The sequence below is a fragment of the Antechinus flavipes genome, chromosome 4, assembly GCF_016432865.1.
Source record: "Antechinus flavipes isolate AdamAnt ecotype Samford, QLD, Australia chromosome 4, AdamAnt_v2, whole genome shotgun sequence".
NCBI lineage: Eukaryota > Metazoa > Chordata > Mammalia > Dasyuromorphia > Dasyuridae > Antechinus > Antechinus flavipes.
The window spans coordinates 155865346-155883727 of NC_067401.1; the positions used below are offsets into that span (position 1 = coordinate 155865346).

Consider the following 18382-nt stretch of genomic DNA (forward strand, 5'->3'; position numbering starts at 1 on the left):
GTATTCCCACAAATGAGATGGTGGATTCATCAACATGTTATCACTCTCCTACTAAAATCCTACTATTATGTGTCACTCTAGGCATAACCTTCCTTCATTAAGTTAAGCTATTTCAGTGTTCCATAAGTTTTGGGGGATCCTTCCAAGATAAAACATCTTCAAGCATAAGTTTGTAATGGGATATCATTTAAGGACCAATTCAATTAAATTAAGAAATAAAATATGATCAGCAATCTGTTGGCCACTAATTCAAAAAACTATCTGCTAACATATAAAGTGCTTGTATACTTTATGGGGAACGGGGTGATACCCCAAAAGAATATTGGGGTTATGAGTTGGTGAAATGAGTCATCTCAAAAGAATTTATAGAGATAGACATCCTCCAAATCAAAGACAAAGATTTTATTATGTTGCTAAGAATCAGCTAAATTAAGAGAAGTTAGCAAGGAAAGGGATTTTAGTGATTAACAAGGGGAAAGACAAGTTCCTTAGTGGTACTCACATTTAATCAGGAATAAGACATCTTTAAAGTGTGGCTAGTTGGGGGTGTTTATTTGCCTAATTCTAAAAAAAGGTTTCCAATAGGCATTAGCTATTTTGATGCTTAATAAGTAGATGATCCTCAAAAGGAGTTAGCTATACCAAAGAGAAAGATATCATAAAGCAGGAGTATATCATGGCAGGCTTGCCATAAAAAGGAGTTAACTACAACAAGGAGAAAGATGCCATGAATTGGGAGTATGCCATTGGCTGTTGTACAAGCCCTAGAAAGGAGTTAGCTATACTAAGAACAATGCCATTGACCAGTGGACTAAATTCATAGAGAAGTTAGCAGAAGACCTATAATATGAGCAGATCTTTTATAAGGGAAATATAACCTAGGGATTTGACATCATAACTTGGCTTTTTGATTGTATACAGTAAAAGTGAAGTTTCCAGAGCCCTCTACCTCTATGAGACTATAAGCAAAAGTACACTTGAACAAAAGATATACTTAAGGAAAAAAAAAAAAGGCCTCCATGCTTATTGTCCTTCATTCTCGAAGAGTTCCAAAATCACATCACAATATTACAATTCAATTGAAGTATGTCTGGCTCTGTCTGATCAGACCAAAAGGAGTTTAGAGTGTTCTTCCAAAGGTCAGACAAAAATATTTCCTATGAATAGTTGGGGTAGCTTCTCTAACTTTGAATATCTTGCATTTCTTCTGAGCTAATTCAATTCTGCTTTTCTCACCTTCTCTGATGAAGGCACATCATGCTGGGCAGTCTTGTGCCAGTGTCTCCCATGTCATACAATCAATTTTAAAGTTCTTAAAAGAGACCTTGAGAGTATCCTTATATCGATTTTATGACCATCTTGTGAGTATTTGCCCTGTGAGTGCTCCATAAAATAATCTTTTTGGCAATCATACATTTGGCCCATTTAAGTCTGAGCTGATCCTATCAGTGTTCTTCTCTGCTTGCCTCAGTAAATATTATAATCCTATCAATGCTGCATTTTCTCTGTAACTTGTACTTGTATATCCTCATCATATATTAATCACATATTATTATTAATATTATATTATCAACCATATATTAAACTTTGTTACCCTCTATCTTATGAGATCGTCTTTCCTCTTACTATATTGAGAATATTGAACTCTAACTCTAACTCCCACAGTTTCTTTTCCTCCATCTCAAAATTTCTCACTATCTTTGCTTGTGTTTTTTTCTTTCACATACAAGAGAAAGAAGTATGATTTCTTGTTCAGGACTAATTACTCCACCTAAATATTTGACCTCTCATTCCTTGATCATCTTGCTTTATTGTTAGAAAGATATAAAAATTAGAAGAAAACAAACAACTAATGGGCAATAAAGAAATGAAGATATAAGATTCAGTGATGGAATAGTAGATGACATATAGGATAGATGGGTAAATAATTTTTTTTTGTTTGTTTGTTTTAATTTTAATTATGGGTAAACCTTAACATATTTTTAGACAGATTAGGAAAGAGTTGGCTCAAATCAATACACAGTTGAATATACCTATTATGCATCAGGTACTGTTCTAAGCGTTGGTGATACAACTAAGAAGAAAAAAAAAGACAAGACACAAAAAGAAGTTGGAAAGAAATGAGATTGGAGTTGTTCCATGGAGTTAAGATCAAGCAGAGCTACGGATGGAAAATGGAATGAGTTGCAAAGCATAGGTTTTGTGATTTGGGTAGAATTTAATATTCTGTTCAGGAGTAGTGTCCTGAATCAGTATAAAGGAATCAAACATCCTTAACCCCATGGCTTTTAGTCCTCTACCAGCTATAATCACAACCCTGTGTTCCCTCAACTTGCCAGTCTTGAAGATTCCATTACCATAACTCTAATGTCTGTGGTCCCCTTCTTCTTTGCTCATTTGAGGATTCAGAAAAAACAAAGATAATAAACATTTCTGAGTTTTCCTAGCTACACACTCTCCCTAGAATTCCTTCTCTCTCCTCCTAGAACTGCAGGGATTATGATATATCTTTACATCAATAGTGTCTAGCACTCTATCTTGCTGATGTAGTTCCTTAAAAATGAGTAATAAAGTGCAGTTGGAGATTACTGAACAATAAATATCCAACCTAGTTGATGAATTTGCAGAATGTAAGGAACAGATAACACATATGGCAAGATATAAAGGTATAAAGAAATGTTTATAAGGGGTTGTCATTTTATCAGGTATGGAGAAATTCTTCAAATAAACATGATAGAATTTGAGGGCAACAGAAAGTTTAATAGAAGGGAAGGCAGACTTATTGTGGAACACTGTGGGGGTAGTGCTGAGGCCAGGAATTCAAGAACTTAAGTCTTCCTCTCTTCAGGTCTGGCACTTTTGTGACATGGCTGTCATGTCAATAATAGACATAAATGTTTAGTACAGTGATATTGCTATAGAGATGAAAGAGATTATATTATTTATTATTGATACTTTCAAAATAGGTTTTTGAGGATTTTTATTTGTTTTCTTTTGTGGATTTGTGATTTTTTTTAACTCTTCAATAAATGAACATTAAGAAATTGTCTTTAATTTATGATTTTGAGGAGTGGCTTAGGGACATTGAGATAGGTAATGACTTACTTATAGCTACACAGCTATGATGTGTGTCAGACAGCATTAACCCCAATTTTTCTTACTTTTTGGCTGTCTGTCTTGTACATAGAAGGCATACATGTATTTACATACCTACTTACTAGCTATAACCCTGGGCAAGTCATCTAACATCTAATACTATTTTTAAAATGAACTGGAAAAGAAAATGTCAAAATCACTCCAGTGTCTTTGCTAAGAAAACCTCAAATGGGTCACAGAGATTTGGACACAATTAAAATACTGAACAACAGAGGCCATACTTTTTTGGAGGGTGGTTAGAGAATTGTGAGTAGGATGTTGATTTCCATCTCACCCAGACTGGAAGAGCAAGAATTATATATTTATGAATCTTAACTTATTCCTTATCAGCAAAGGAATTTTGACCCATTACATTTCCAACCTGATTAACCTTTTTTTTTTTATGTAGCCCCCAACTCGTTCATCATATTGGCACCAGGAGTGTTCTGGACCCAGACTCCCATGAGACAAATGTTAAATTTTCAGTGTGAGTTTTTATACTTTGGATATCAGAAAATGCTACAGATCACCTTCTGATTTATTATTTCATTGTTTGTCTAGATTTAAGATTTAATGAAAATTATGCTTACCTGTCTGTCATGTGTTTTCAGAGAACTACTTCTTAAATATATACCAGCTCAGAACACAAGAGTTCAGATGATTTACCAGCTTTAGCTTCCTCCCCCAATAATAGGGATTATAGATGTTTGTCGCCAAAACTGGCAGCTGTGGCCATATTAGAGATCTCTGTGCAACTTTGCATGGGTTTTGTTGCTTTTCTTAATAAATCTTTGATAAGCCATGTAGTTTCAGTGTATTCTTATAAAATTAAAATACTCTCCACAAAAATATTTTTTAAAATTAGCAGAAATTGGAACTATTGTATAATACCTAATACTTTGCTGAGCCTCAAAAAAGGGAGTCTAGATCAACTATCAATATTAAAATATTTGTTAAAACCTTTAAAACATGACTATAAATAGTGAAGGGTAGCAGACGATCTTACAGACTTGTAAAGTCAGTCTGCCTTGGTGCTTCAATCTGCCCTGGAACAACTCTCAGAAACAAATATAGTATCATTTAATTCATGTGAGTAAAACCAGATCCAAGTAAAAGCCAATGAGAAATGGGGTAAAGCAGACAGTAGAGAGGGGATGGGGAAGATTTGGCCACTGGAGGCCTATGGAAGAAACCATGAAAACATTTGTTAACATATTAGGGAGATAGAAAGCAGCATTAGAATTAAACTGGGCCAAAACACTTCCTTGCTCTACTACCATGTTCCCCATTCTATCCAAAATTTATCTCTACTGCTAAAGTCTGTTTTGCCTTTTTCTTCTGGTTTGCAACCCCTATGAATATTTAGAGGGATATTTCCTCAATCTTAGTTTTTACAATAACATTGGAAAGGGAGGAAAAAGCCTATATATTGATGGAATTTTTCCCTTTCAAATATCCATACTGTTATCATTATTCCTCCTTTACTCTCCTTGGTACACATTAAGAAGCTTAAGTTTTATTTCAAAAGTCAACTGAATCACTAAATTGCTCATACTCTGTCCTGCTGTTGAATCATATTGCTAAGAAGAGCTTCATCATAATCTAATCTGATAAATTCAGGCAAGGAAGTTATTTGGCATTACAATTGTTACTTAAGAGTTCTGACCACTGGGTCAGAACTTTCAAACCTTTCTCCAGAAATCAGTTCTAGTATTTCCCGAGTAATAGTCAAAATGCTACCATTTTGTACACTCAAATCAGGTTGACTTAGTAGTTGAGTTTGTCAAATAAACTAGGTAGAAATGATTAATGTTCAAAAGCCCTTTGGTGATTGTTGCTTTGATTATTTTTCATCTTTCTCTTATCAATTAAGAGAGAGATTTAATTAACAAATTATTTAATTAACAATTGATTAACAAAATTAAGGTATTTAATTTTGTTGACAGAAGTAAAAAAAAATGTGGAAGATTCGTGGGTAAACCAACCACTAAGGGTAAATTTCAATACCCTACAATTGCCAGAGTATCCCTGATAAACCTTAAATATGTCCCAATAGTTGTTGGCTTTCTTGTTTATTTGAAACATTCTCTTTACCTAATCTCATTGTTCATTTAAAAACAAACAAACAAAAACTATAATTGGGACATAGCATACAAACTCTGGCTTCTGACTTTTTCAGTTTTAGAATTGAAATTATTCCAAAAGAAGTCTGATTCCTTTCCTTCTGAAGGGTTAGAACTGCCTGCAAATTTTTTGATTAAGCTCTTCTCCATGCTTGAAGTTACCCAAAAATTATTTTGATTTGTTCTTATTTCAGTTGGGACATTTATTCTAATGAAGAGTTCTTAGGCAGGACAGCTCCAGGGCCCAAGGGCAACAATTTTCTTAAAACTCAGTCTCTCCTGTGTTTAAATGATTCAACTTCAGTCAACAGGAAAACTGCGAATTCAACTTGAAAATAAAGCAACTGGTATTTTCCACAGTTTGTCTTTCTTTCTAGGTTCCCTTTGGACTCTGGGTGAATACACAGAAAAGACACACAAAAGAATTTCAGATTACCACTAGAAGATAGTATCACAAGACAATGCTTTAAACTAATACGGTTTTTATAGTGTTCATTTATATATCTAATAACTTTTGGTTTCTTACAAGAAAGAGCTTTCAAAAAGCCTTCTGCTTCAAAGAGATAATAGAGGAGTTGGTAGTTAATATTAGTCATTGTATTTAATTGACACCTCTCTATGCTTTCAACTAAAGTCACTTTATTTCTACTATCAGGTAAGCTTTTGTTTCCATTGTAAAGCTTCAGAAGAATGAATCATTCTGTCAGAAGCTTAATGTTTTAAGTTTCATATCTGTTGAGTACCATTATTGGAAATTCAAATTAGGTAGACTTCTTTTTAAACTTTGGCTATAAATAATACAAATACCAGTGCAGTTTTTTTGAGGAGGGGAATAAAGACTTATCACCCACCCAGTGAGAGCTTTCTTTTTCACTATAATACAAGAAATGCAAATCAAAACAGCTTTACAACATTTTATACTGATAAAATTGGCAAAACTCACCAAAACAGATAAAATGCATTGTTGTTGGCTGACCTTCAAATAAGCCTCTGGGGAAAATGGGGTTTGTAGAGTGTCAGTAGATAGGCAAAAGCTAATGAAAGTGATCCATTGGTATACAGTCACAACACTTATCATATCCTTTGGCCCATCAGTCTCTTTGCTAGGACAATATCTTAAGATTATTACTAAAATGATTTTTAAGTATCCATGAATTCCAAAATATTCCTACCTATTTATAATAGGGGAAAATAGAAATAACTGAGGAGTGACTGAATAAACTGTGGTATGTTGATATAATGACAGACTTGTTACAAAAATGACAAATATGAAGAAGAAGACAAAGAGACTTGGAAAGATATCAGTAAAAAGACGAAATAGTAGAAATAAGAAAAACAACATATAACACACTTATGATCTATAACAGATGTATAAAATAAAATTATAAGATTTATTTATAAAATAAATAAAATTTATAAAAATCTAGATTGGGGTTGAAGGCACAAATCTAATGAGTGACTATTGTCCCTGATATATATATTTTAAATTTCTAATCAAAATAAAACTAGCTTGAAATTTAAAGTTTTATTTCTTTTATATTTTGTTTCATTTTTTTCAAAATTCATTGTGTTATTAAAAAATTGTAATGAAGAAGTCAAAGCAAATACCAATACAGCTCTTTCTGGAGTGTTTATTCAACTTGAAAGGGTTTTTTTTTTTTTTTTTTTTTTTTTAACATCATGGATGGTCCACAAGATTAATTCAGGTGATTCAAATAATTTTGTCAATCACTCTGGAAATCTGAATGTTAAGGTTAGTATGTGATATGTCTTGTTGTTCATTCATTGCCAACTCCCTATGACACCATTTTGGAGTTTTCTTAACAAGGATAATGGAATTTCCCATTTCCTCCTCTAATTTATTTTACAGAGGAAGAACAGAGTCAAACAGAGTTAAGGGACTTGCCCACATAGCAATGTCTGAGAATGAATTTAAATGCATAGAGATGAATCTTCCTGATTTCAAGTCCAGTGCTTTATCCATTGTATCACCTAGCTGCCTTGTCTGAATCCTGCATGCAACAAGCATTGAGTGAAGGAGAAATGCCAAGAATGGAAAGTTTTTTGCTAAATGGAAAATGTGCTGCAACAAAATTCAAGGAACCTTGCATTCCCATGATCCCCTTTCCCTATCATTTAGGTTGAAGCAGTTACTTCAATTTTCTGTGTATATTATTAACTCATGATTATCTATTCTAATGAATGAAATTAGTGTTTGTATAATCGTATTTTGATATTTTAAGAGGCTATAAAATTTTCTGTGAATAGCAAACCTTTATCTGATAAAATAAGCAACATTATCATTAACTCAAACCTAATTACAAAGCCATGTATGCTTACATACATGGTATAAATGAGTATGGTAGAATGATAGAAAGATCCTTGGACCCTTACATGGCAGCAAGGTCTTCTTTTTGTACCTGCTTCTTCAACTATAAAATGAAGGGATGGTGGGTTGAACTAAATTGCTTCTGAGGTCTTTTCCATATCTAAATAAACAGTTTCATAATCTGGTGTGGCAAATATATGTGAGTAGTTTCCTCTTTCCCCATCCATCTAAACCCCAGCTTCTTAAACTGTGATTTGCAGCCCCATATGAGGTCTTATAACTGAATGTAGAGGGCCATTAAATTAAAATTTCTTATCATTCAATATTTGGTTTGTATGCCTATTTTTATATTCTTACATTGAGGTCATATAAAATTTTCTTGAATGAAAAGGGATTATGAATGGAAAAAGTTTAAGAAGCCTTCATGCAGAGCTCAAAGACAGATGTTTTCTATTTAGGACCACCTTACTTTATTTTGTCAATTCCTATGCCTTCAAGAAAAGAGGGGGGTATATTCAACTGAAGAGAAATTCAGTATTTGATAATATATTTAATGTTCCTATGGGGGATTTTGTAATGCTAGTCACTAAAATCCTTTATAGACAAAATGCATTTTTTTTTCACTTGACAGGATAAAAATTATCTGCTTATTCTCAAGCATTTATTTTGGGATAACTATCTATCATTCCAAAGAATTTTAGATTTGGAAGGGTGTTGGAATTTCCCAAGTCTAGTCCCCTCATGGAACTTGGGATTCTATAGGTATCTTATTTTCCTCATCTGGAAAAGAAGTTTAGACCATGTGATTTTTGAGATCACTTCTAATTTTAGATTAGATTTAGATCTAATTTTTAGATTTATTAATTTAATCCATGATACTAAAGAGACCAAGATACTAGTAAATGATAGGATATAGCCATTTTTTGAAGTGAGTAATCTTGAAAATAGGCTTTATGACTTTTTTCCTCACTATGTCAGGGTTACTCATGAAGATAAGCCCTGTAATTTGCATCTTCATCTAGACCTCTTTTTAAACATGGTGCCTAGCACATAGTAAGCATTTAAATACATGTTGTCTGCCTTCTTCTTAGGATTATACATAGAATAGGGAATTCAGAGAAATATATGACCCTATTAAGCCAGGCACATTTTCTCTGTCACTCTGCCTCTCTATTTGTCTGTTTGTTTCTCTGTGTGTGTATGTCTCACTCTCTCTCTTAATATTTTCCTAATGAACAATCAATTTGACAGTAATAACTATGGCACTGACAGAGATGAGGTAAATGAGTACAGTATCATTATTAATTTTGATGGCCATTTGTAAGGAAATTGTGAAATATGTTTTTTGTTTTTTGACACCTTCAGTTTCCTTTTTTGGAACATCATTTTTCCTTGTTTGGTATGTTCTTTTCCTACCTCTTCAGGATCCAGTTTTCTCTGTTTTCTTTCTTTCCTTTCCCTTTTACAAATATCTGTTCAAAGGATTAAATATTAAAATGATTCACAATTAAATTTAAATAACTAATGAAGCATATTTGTCACTCTTTAAGGCTATTAACTACTCTGGTAATGGTGAACTCAGACCCTATTTGGATGAAGGTAAAAGGATGTAATTTGAACCATATAAGTTTAGGTAACAATGAGCTTTCAGCCAGTGAGTAGGAACTATGTTTATATGAGGGATAGGAGGCAGAGTGCTGAGGGGAACAGGCAGTTGGCGATTAGGAAAGATTAATTTCTTCCCATTCCTAAACCTCTTAAACAACCACCTGCTTTGCACACTCCTAAGGTCTAAGCAAGAATACCTGTATACATAAATTACTACTTACAGTTATTACAAGCTCAAAGTAACATAACTATGAGTACAGATTAGGAAAGAAACAGAAGGCAGAATTCACAGCAACTGCAACCAGCATGAGTAAATTAGGTGATGGAGTCTCATGAAGGAGCTTCTGGAAAAATTTGCCTTTCTACTAGTGAATTTGCCTGGATCCAAGTTAGCTCTCCAGATTTGGTGTCTTTGAAAGTCATTTGGAAAGAAACCAATATCATAATAACACAAAGGGGAAAACAACTGAGGGCTGATGATGTCATAGGGCATCCTGAGGAAAGAAGGAAAGGATAACACTTTGGGGAACACAGATCTAAAAAAAAAATCTGGGAATAAATCATCTATGTGAGCAGAAACTTGACAACTAACAGAATTAGGATCAAACATGAAGGGCGGATAACAAAAGAAGTAAAGAAAGCAGAGTTAGCTTACTTTTAAACTCTTTGAGGGCAGGGGGTATGTTTTTTGAAAAGGCAGTATCCAGATTTGTTATCTAGAGGCTCAGAATGCCAATCCTTTTACTTTTCTCCACTGTCTCCCTCCCTTGTTTAGGAAATATCTTGTAAAATGCTGATGCCATTTGTACTAAAGAGAGCAAAAGGATTATTTGTATTTCTCTTCTCAAGGACACTGTTACCCTTATAGATAGTACTTGGTCATCTCAAAAAATAAACATTAGATGGGGGGGTCAGCAGAGCTGGGGCTAAGGTAAAGAAGAAGGAAGAATAAAACAAAAAAAATTATTTTGGTGGAATCCTAGCATCAACAATGAAGGGGAAGCTCATGCCATAGGCAGATGACTAAGAAGAATCTGTTTTTTAGATTAAACTGAAGATAAAAAGAAAATGGGCTGGGAGAGGAAGGAAAAAAAATTCCATCTCTTCTTTGCGATGTCCAGATGAAAAGGTCCTTAGAAGTTTAAAGAATGTACTGTTATTATTAATTATCATTACTATCACACCCCAACAACTTCTGAGGGCAAAGGTGCCCTTGTGTTATGAAGGTATCTCACTGATACTACTATATGCAGAGGAATCTTCTCAATAATTATTAAATTTTACTGACTATGGGTAGCAAGATGGACAAATGATTGGAAAGTCATGGGATATTGCTTATCAAAATCATCAATGAGGTGTGGGAGAATTCTGTGAAAATGCTGTTTATGTTAATCAATCAGCAACCATTTATTAAGTACCTACTCTGTGCCAGAAAGTATAATAGGCTCTTGGTTATAAGATAAAAATAAATAATTCCTGTTGACTAAGAGAAGCTGTATTATGTTAAGGGAATCAATGCATGTGTGTGTGTGTGTGTGTGTGTGTGTGTGTGTGTATGTATGTATGTAAATTAAATATGAAATGATTTTCAATTACATTGATAAGAGGATGGGATAAGTGTCTCATATTGGATTTAGCACTTGCGATCATCTGTACAAAGAAGTAGTGATTCTTATAGGCAAGGAAGGAGTTCATTGTAAACAGGGAGAGATTAGAAATGGAATTCATGGAAAGAAAAGAAGGCTAGTTTGGTTTTACTCTAGAGTAATGTAGATCAAGAAAAGCAATCAATCTACAAATTTACTTGGGATCCAGTTATGAAAGGATTTAAATGCCAAATAGAGGAATTGGAATCTGATTCTAGGGTCAGTTGGGAATCACTGAAGAATTTTGAGCCAGGGAGCATGGCATAATCAGATCTATATTTTAGAATTATCACTTTGGCAACAGGATGGAGGATGGATTAGAAAAGCATGAATGAGTGAGAGAAAATAGTAGTGTTGATAAGAGGTTATGAGACTGAACAAGGATGGTGGCATTGTGAGGAAGGAGAGAGAAATAAATGCGAGAGATAAAGCTGAGATAGAATCAATGAGTACTAGCAACTCATTGGAAGGAGGGAGGAAAAGTGAAGAGTTGAGTGTGACTCCAAGATATCCTCTATCAGGAAGATGAGCTAAAGTGGGTGAGGAAGAAGGTGTAAATGTCTTGGCAAATACTGATTGCTAGACCTTCTAGAAAGGTGACAGAGGTGAGAAGCAGGCAAAGGGAGAATACCAGGCAGGTTTAAAAGCAGATTTCCCAAGAGACCAAACAGGCACTTTTCTATGCCTGTTAATATTTCTCAAGGGGAAACAGCAGGGAATTGTTAGTTTATATACAGATGCTAGAAATATGAACCCTGAAGGACCTGTTGCAGTGGCCAACCTATGCAACTGTGAGGTTGGTTTTCCTTTTTCAGGGGATTACAATGTTTTCTCTGCAAAATTGTAATGTGTCTACCCTGTAAGAGGATAATGTGAAGAAATTCCTTAGGAAATAAGTCAAAAAAGGAAGACCCTAAGTGGATAGGAGCCTTAAGAAAGACTCTATATGGAGAAGGAATAAACAGAAAAATCTAGAAAAATAAGGTAGAGAAAGAAAGAAGTAATATTATGAATTTAGAACTTGGCAACAAATATCAAGTTCCTATAATGAAGGGTGATTCTAGATGCTCTGCAAAACTACTATTCCATGGACCGTGGAATAGTAAGAAGGATGGATTCCTAAGCAATAGCAAATAGAAGTGTTATTGTTGTTGTTCAGTCATTTCAATTGTTTCCAACACTTCCTGACCTCATTTGAGGTTTTTTTGGCAAAGATACTAGAGTGGTTTGCCTTTTCCTTCTCTAGCTCATTTTAAAGAAGGGGAAACTAAAGCCAACAGGATTAAATGACTTGTCCAGGGTGACATAGTAAGTATTGGAGACCAGATTTTAACTCAGGAAGATGTCTTCCTGCCCTCAGCCCCAACACTCTATTCACCGAGCCACCTACCTGTCCAAATTAATGTTAGCTTTTAATTTCAATGAATTTAATTAAATGTTAATGAATTCAATTATATTGAAACTTAATAAAGTCCTGTTACCCACCCAATTAAAAAACAAAACAAAACCTTGTTACTGTTATTGGTAACTTTATTTGCAGGGATTCTTAGATTTTTTTATCTATTATGTATCGTGAAACATTTGATAATCTAGTAAATCCTATGGACTTCTTCTCAGCTTAATGTTTTTAAATGCATACCACATAATACATAGGATTACAAAGAAAATCGGAGATTAATGAAAATAATTACTCCTCCCTCATCCAAGTTTATAGACTGAAATTTTACACACACACACACACACACACACACACACACACGTCTTTTGGAGGTTAAGAACCCCTGCTCCTTTGAAAAAAAAATGCCCCATCTATTTGGAAAGGATGTTATCTTTCTATACCATAAAATCAAGATGTATAAAACTAGTAACTTTTGTAATTCACATAGTAATGAATTCTATGTTTAGGAATAATAATAATTCCTAGCATTCATGTAGTGTTTTAATGTGTGTGTGTGTGTGTGTGTGTGTGTGTGTGTGTGTGTGTGTGTGTAAAGAGAAAAAGAGAGAGAGAAAGGAAGAGAGACGGAGACAGAGACAGAGAGAAAGAAACTGAAATTTAGAGACAAGAGTTAGACAGAGGGAGATTTGGAAAAATACTAGCTATTTGAACAGTTGCTAATTCTCAATAATTCTGAGTCAGGTCATCATGATCCTAGCTTTTTTGTCTTGTGTTTCTTTGTCTGAGCATTGATGACCAAAAAGTGATTTTGAGATAGATGTTTTTAGCTTTGGGGGTAATTTTGTGAGTTGAAAAGGTCAGAAACTCCTGGGTCCCTCAGTCAATGTCAAGACATTATGGGAGATACTTCCTAAGTTACTATATCACTTCCTGCAAAAGAAGAACACTGACAGGAAAAGGAACCCAACCCTGGCCGTGCTTTTTAGAAGATATTAAGCTTGAGGGAGATAGTACAGTGAAAGAGGAAGATGAAAAACTTCTTTAACTGTAACAAAATGCTTCATGTTTTGATGTTTTAAATATCACCCTCTTAAGAGAGTATACCATCAGTTATAAGCTAGTACCTCATGTTTATAAATTTGTCAATATGAACTCCTTTTTGGGGGGAATAAATAGCTGACCTATACTTGATCTATTTTTTTTCTATTTAATAACTTTTTATTCTCCTTTTTTGGAGTCACCCTAGACATGCACTAGACCTCAGTCTTAAGTAATTCTCCCTAAGATCTCAGGAATTGGACTGTGTAGAGCTAAAGAGGTCAGGAGAAGAGCTTGACCCATTTCTTTACATCCAGGCTATCCCTATAGTAAGCATGATTTCTAAATACAAATAAAAATCAAGGACATTTTTAGAGAGAAAGAACAAGAATGTATCAATCAAACCTCCACCTCGCAGTGGTTCTTGTTGCAATTTTATAAAAAAGAAAAGATAAACATGATCTGATGACTACTTTAATAAATATCATAGATTTAGAGGATTAAAAGCAATAAAGAGTCCACATATTGAAAAGGGCAAAAATGATGATACTGAAACTTATAGACTAATAATAATGCTGACCAAATTCAGAAAGAGATGATTAAGTATGTTGCTTATGATCACTTAAAAACAATGTGAAGCCAGCAAAAGTTCATTAAGAAAGAAAATATCATACCAAACTAATTTCATTTTCATTTGTTTTATTAGTTAATCCCGAATGTTATAGACATAGTCTATATTAATTTCAGAATAAAAAGTATTTGACTCCCAAATTATTCATGTGAAACAAGGGTTTAATGAGTTTAGTAGCAGTATGATTAGGTGGATACAATTTTAATTTAACAAATATTCCCAGCATCATCCTGAGGAAAGGTTTTTAGTAGCATCTGTCAGGATTCTGACCATAGCTACATTATCCTTTCTTCATTTGTATCAATTACTTGGATAAAGACAAAGAAAGGTAACATTAAATCTGCAGATAACACAAAGGTAGAAGAATAGTTAATTGAATAAATGTCAAAATGAAGATTAAGAATTTTCAACAGATTGCAATACCACTAAAAGGAAGAAAAATAAATATAACAAGGTGCAAAATTCTGCCCTTAAGGGAAAAAAAAAATCATTGCATTAGTAGAGAATGGGGGAAATCTAATAGTAATAGTTTATTTGAAACAGATGTAAAGATTTTGTTGTTGTTGTTGTTGTTGTTGTTGTTGACTACTAATTGAGGCAACAGTGTGGCAGCTGCTAAAAAGGCTAATGAAATCAGAGGCCTGTTGTATTCTGTGAATACAACTGAAGTATTATGCTTAGTTTTGGATACAACATTTTATGAGGATACTCTTGAAAACATTCATAGATGAACCATGATTGTAAGAGATTTGGAAACTCTATTATAGGAAGAATAGTAAAACTGATAATGTTTAGCTTACAGCTGACTAAAAATTATGTTTTTATTCCTATATAATAGAATTCCTATATAATAGAAAGTTGTTGTGAAGAGTGATATCTTTTTTTTCCTAATTCTGAAAGTCATTGACTTTACTCTGAATTTGTGTATCATTTATTCTTATTTTAAATCTAAGCAGAATTTTTACTTGGGATTAATAATGTATGAAAATCCAAGCAGAATTATTACATGGGATTAACAATGTATGAATAAGGACACTTGATATGCTTATATAATCACTTATCAGTTTCTTTGAATAACATAGGTATAAGCACATATGTGATTCTGGAAAGGACCTTTGAAATTATCTTGTTCCATCTTTTATTTTTAGAAATAAAGAAATATTAAATGAGAATTTAAACTATCAATATATTATGATAAATTATAAAAATGACATGAATTATCTTTTGATCCTTTTGGTAATAGATAGAATCAACCTCCTTAGTTTTTGCAAAGTCTGCTAAATTTTGTAGTGAAAAGAAAATTGGAAATCAGGGAATTTAGGATTTCTTTTTTGTTTTGGTTTGGTTTTTTAATGCTGCTAATTCACTATAAATGTAAGTAACCTTCTCTTTGGGCCTATGTCCCCACCTATAAAATGAGGACCAATATCTGCCTCCTAAATACCTTACATATTTTCTATGAAGATAGAGTTTAAAGTGATATGCAAATATAAAATCAGATTATCATTACCCTCATCTTTATTCTGTTCTATTCCTCTTAGTACTGCCAGATAGAGGAACTTTCTGCATTCTCTAAAGAGATAGAAAAGGATATTTTGGCAGCAGAATTAAAATCAGAAAATCTGGGTTCCAGTTGTAATTTCACTATTGCTTAATTTCATTATCTAGTATAAATTATTTAACCTCACTAAGCCATCAGTCTCATCAGGAACATGGAGATAGTAACCATTGGGTTACTTCTTTCATATGACTGAGTATCAAGCTGTATCATCTGTAAACACTTTGCAGTTTTATAGTATTGTAATAGTTTACCAACAACTGCTATTTTTCTTACTATGGAGATCTACATCTTCCTGAGAAATGTAATGAACCATAGTTAGAAAATATGAATAGTGAAGGAAGAATACCAAGCAGTTTGTTATTCTTTATACTTTAGTCTATAAATACTTTAGTGTATAAATCATCATACTTTACATCATACTTGGATAAAGACATCATATTTTAATGTATAAATAATTTATTCTTCTATATATCTTTGTATATAGGGGCAAGTAGATGGCATAGAGGAGAGACAGTAGCACCTGGAGTCAGTAAGACTTGAATCCAAATCCAGACTCAGATACTTGGATAAATCAAGTACTCTTTGTTTGCCTCAGCTTTTTTCATCATTTAAAATGTAATTTAACATATATTAGACTACCTGCCATCTAGGACAGAGGGTTGGGGAGAGAAGGGATAATGTTGAAAAATTACCCATGCATATATTTTGTAAATAAAAAGCTTTAATTAAAAAAGAATATATATGAACTACAAAAAAAAAAATTTTCATTTAAAATGTAATAATGACATCTATCTCCTAGGGTTGTGGTGAAGGTCAAAGAAGATAAGAATTGTAAGTGTACCTGGAATATAGTAAATGCTATTTAAATGCTAGTTGCTATTATTATTATCAACTCCTAGCAGTTATTTCCAAGAGTCTTTATGATATTTCAACATAAATCTTTATTTTCAAAGAAATCCTTGCTTTCTTAAATGGTTTACAGCATGTTTTGCTGTAAATGTCCTTGAATTTTTCATTCCAGTATGGCTGCTTTAATATGATACAAAAAAATGATAAAGATATTTAGTCATAAATGACTTTCCAAAGGAAATTAAATACTGAAACTCTTTTATTATATTTCATATTAAAGCAATAGTCACAACTCAATTTCTTCTTTAATCTCTATATCACAGCATCACACCTCTTAACTACATTATAAATGTACCTTGTACTATTATTCTCTTTTGATCAAGATTCAACAGTGGAGATGTTTAAAAAAAAAAAAGAAAAGAAAAGAAACTTAGATCAACCCATATATAGCACAATAAGGTATGTTGCACCATTAAAACACATGAATAATACTTTTAAAATTCAAAGGAAAAAATGCCTGATTAGCTGATGTGTCAAAAAGAGGAAAAGATTAGGAGCTGAGGTTCAATTACTCAACCCCCTTTATAGCCAACTAAATTTGCTTACCTGCATTTCAGCAAGCGAGGTTCAGGTTTAAAAGTCCTTTATTTTTCATCCTACATGTCCCTCAGGACAGCTGGTCCTCTTATATTTCACCCTCCTGATCCCTATGCTATTCTTTCTGAACCCAGCAACGCCATGGTCATAGAGATGGGAAACAACATAGGAGAATCTCGTTCCTCTCTTGCTTTCTGAATGCCACTGAGCTCAGACAAAGGCAACTGGGTTCTCAGCTTCACTTTGGTGAATTGGCACTTTATTTTCCAGTTACCATGCCTACATGGAGAAGTCAGGCTTGCCAAGGATGGCATCCACAAAGAAACAATAAAGAATGAATAGAAAGAGGAAATTTTTTTTTTCTTATCAACATTGATGACTTTTGTCTAATTCAATAGTTATATACTTGTCACCATTTGATATAATGATTTCCTTGTTTTTTAATAAAAATATTGTGATGAACCTCATGGAAATTACAGAGGGCTATGGTACAAAGCATGGATTTTGGAATCACATAACAGTTAAGTTCAAATCCTATCTCAGACATTTACTAGCTCTGTGACCTTGGCAAGTCACTAACTGCTTCCTGCCTCAGGAAAATTGAAATCATAATAGCATTTATCTCCCAGGGTTGTTATGAGGATAAATGAATTAATACTTATAAAGCACTTTGCATACCTTGAAGCACTATACAAATTTATTTTTATTCATCTCTATTACACATGTAGGAGCAATAGCTTATATATGCTCTTAAATGTTATCTTAAGTTGTGTTCCTAAAGAAAAGTCTATTGTCTAGTAATATTTTATTTGTGTTCTTAAAAAAAGGTACTAATTATGGGTTCACTTATAAACTAAAAACAAAATAAAACAAAGTAGAACCATCAGAGATACCAAGATGTACATAAGGACTTATACAAATCTCTTTGGCAAGGGGAAGCTATTGGGAAGTATTTTTTGTTTGTTTGTTTGTTTGTTTTGTTTTGTTTTGTTTTGTTTTTAAATCGAGGTCGATAAGCAGGGTGCTGACCAGTCATTGTTGGTTCCTATAGAGAAGAGAACAAAGCATGCCTATGTATTTATCTAGGTTGTCCATTATAAAGAACTTTTAGATAAAGAGAAAACAGGAGACATCAGGAAGCACCTGTCTCCAAGGATAGCTATGAATTGGAGCTAATGTATTTTTCAAGCGCTAATGAAACCTCTCTGCTTAAGGAAGCCTTCCCTGACCATTCTAGTCTATTATTATATATGTCTATAACATTCATTTGACACTGTACTCCTTGGTCCTTCTTATACATCACAATTTAATTGTCATGAATATCCGTATGATTTTTTTTTTCAAAGTAACTGTCAACTACTTCAGGACAGAGATGAACTATTCTATTTCTTGGTATGGTTTCCTTCTCTTCAGAGAGGTAGTATAGCTTAGTGGAGAAATTAGCTTTAGTCAGGAAGACCTGGCTT

At 33.3% G+C, this 18382-nt stretch overlaps 1 protein-coding gene across 3 annotated transcripts in view; it reads right to left on the minus strand.

The window, feature by feature from the left end:
• Positions 1 to 18382, minus strand: part of KCNJ16 (potassium inwardly rectifying channel subfamily J member 16) — a 172070-nt gene that overhangs the window by 26503 nt on the left and 127185 nt on the right. For 2 of the 3 annotated variants that reach the window (XM_051995213.1, XM_051995211.1), the window contains exon 1: positions 16926 to 17306. The exons of the other annotated variant lie outside the window; for it this stretch is intronic. The gene's annotated coding sequence lies outside the window, so the exon portion shown is untranslated. Of the gene's footprint in view, positions 1 to 16925; positions 17307 to 18382 lie in introns of those variants that run through there. 3 annotated transcript variants of the gene reach the window in all.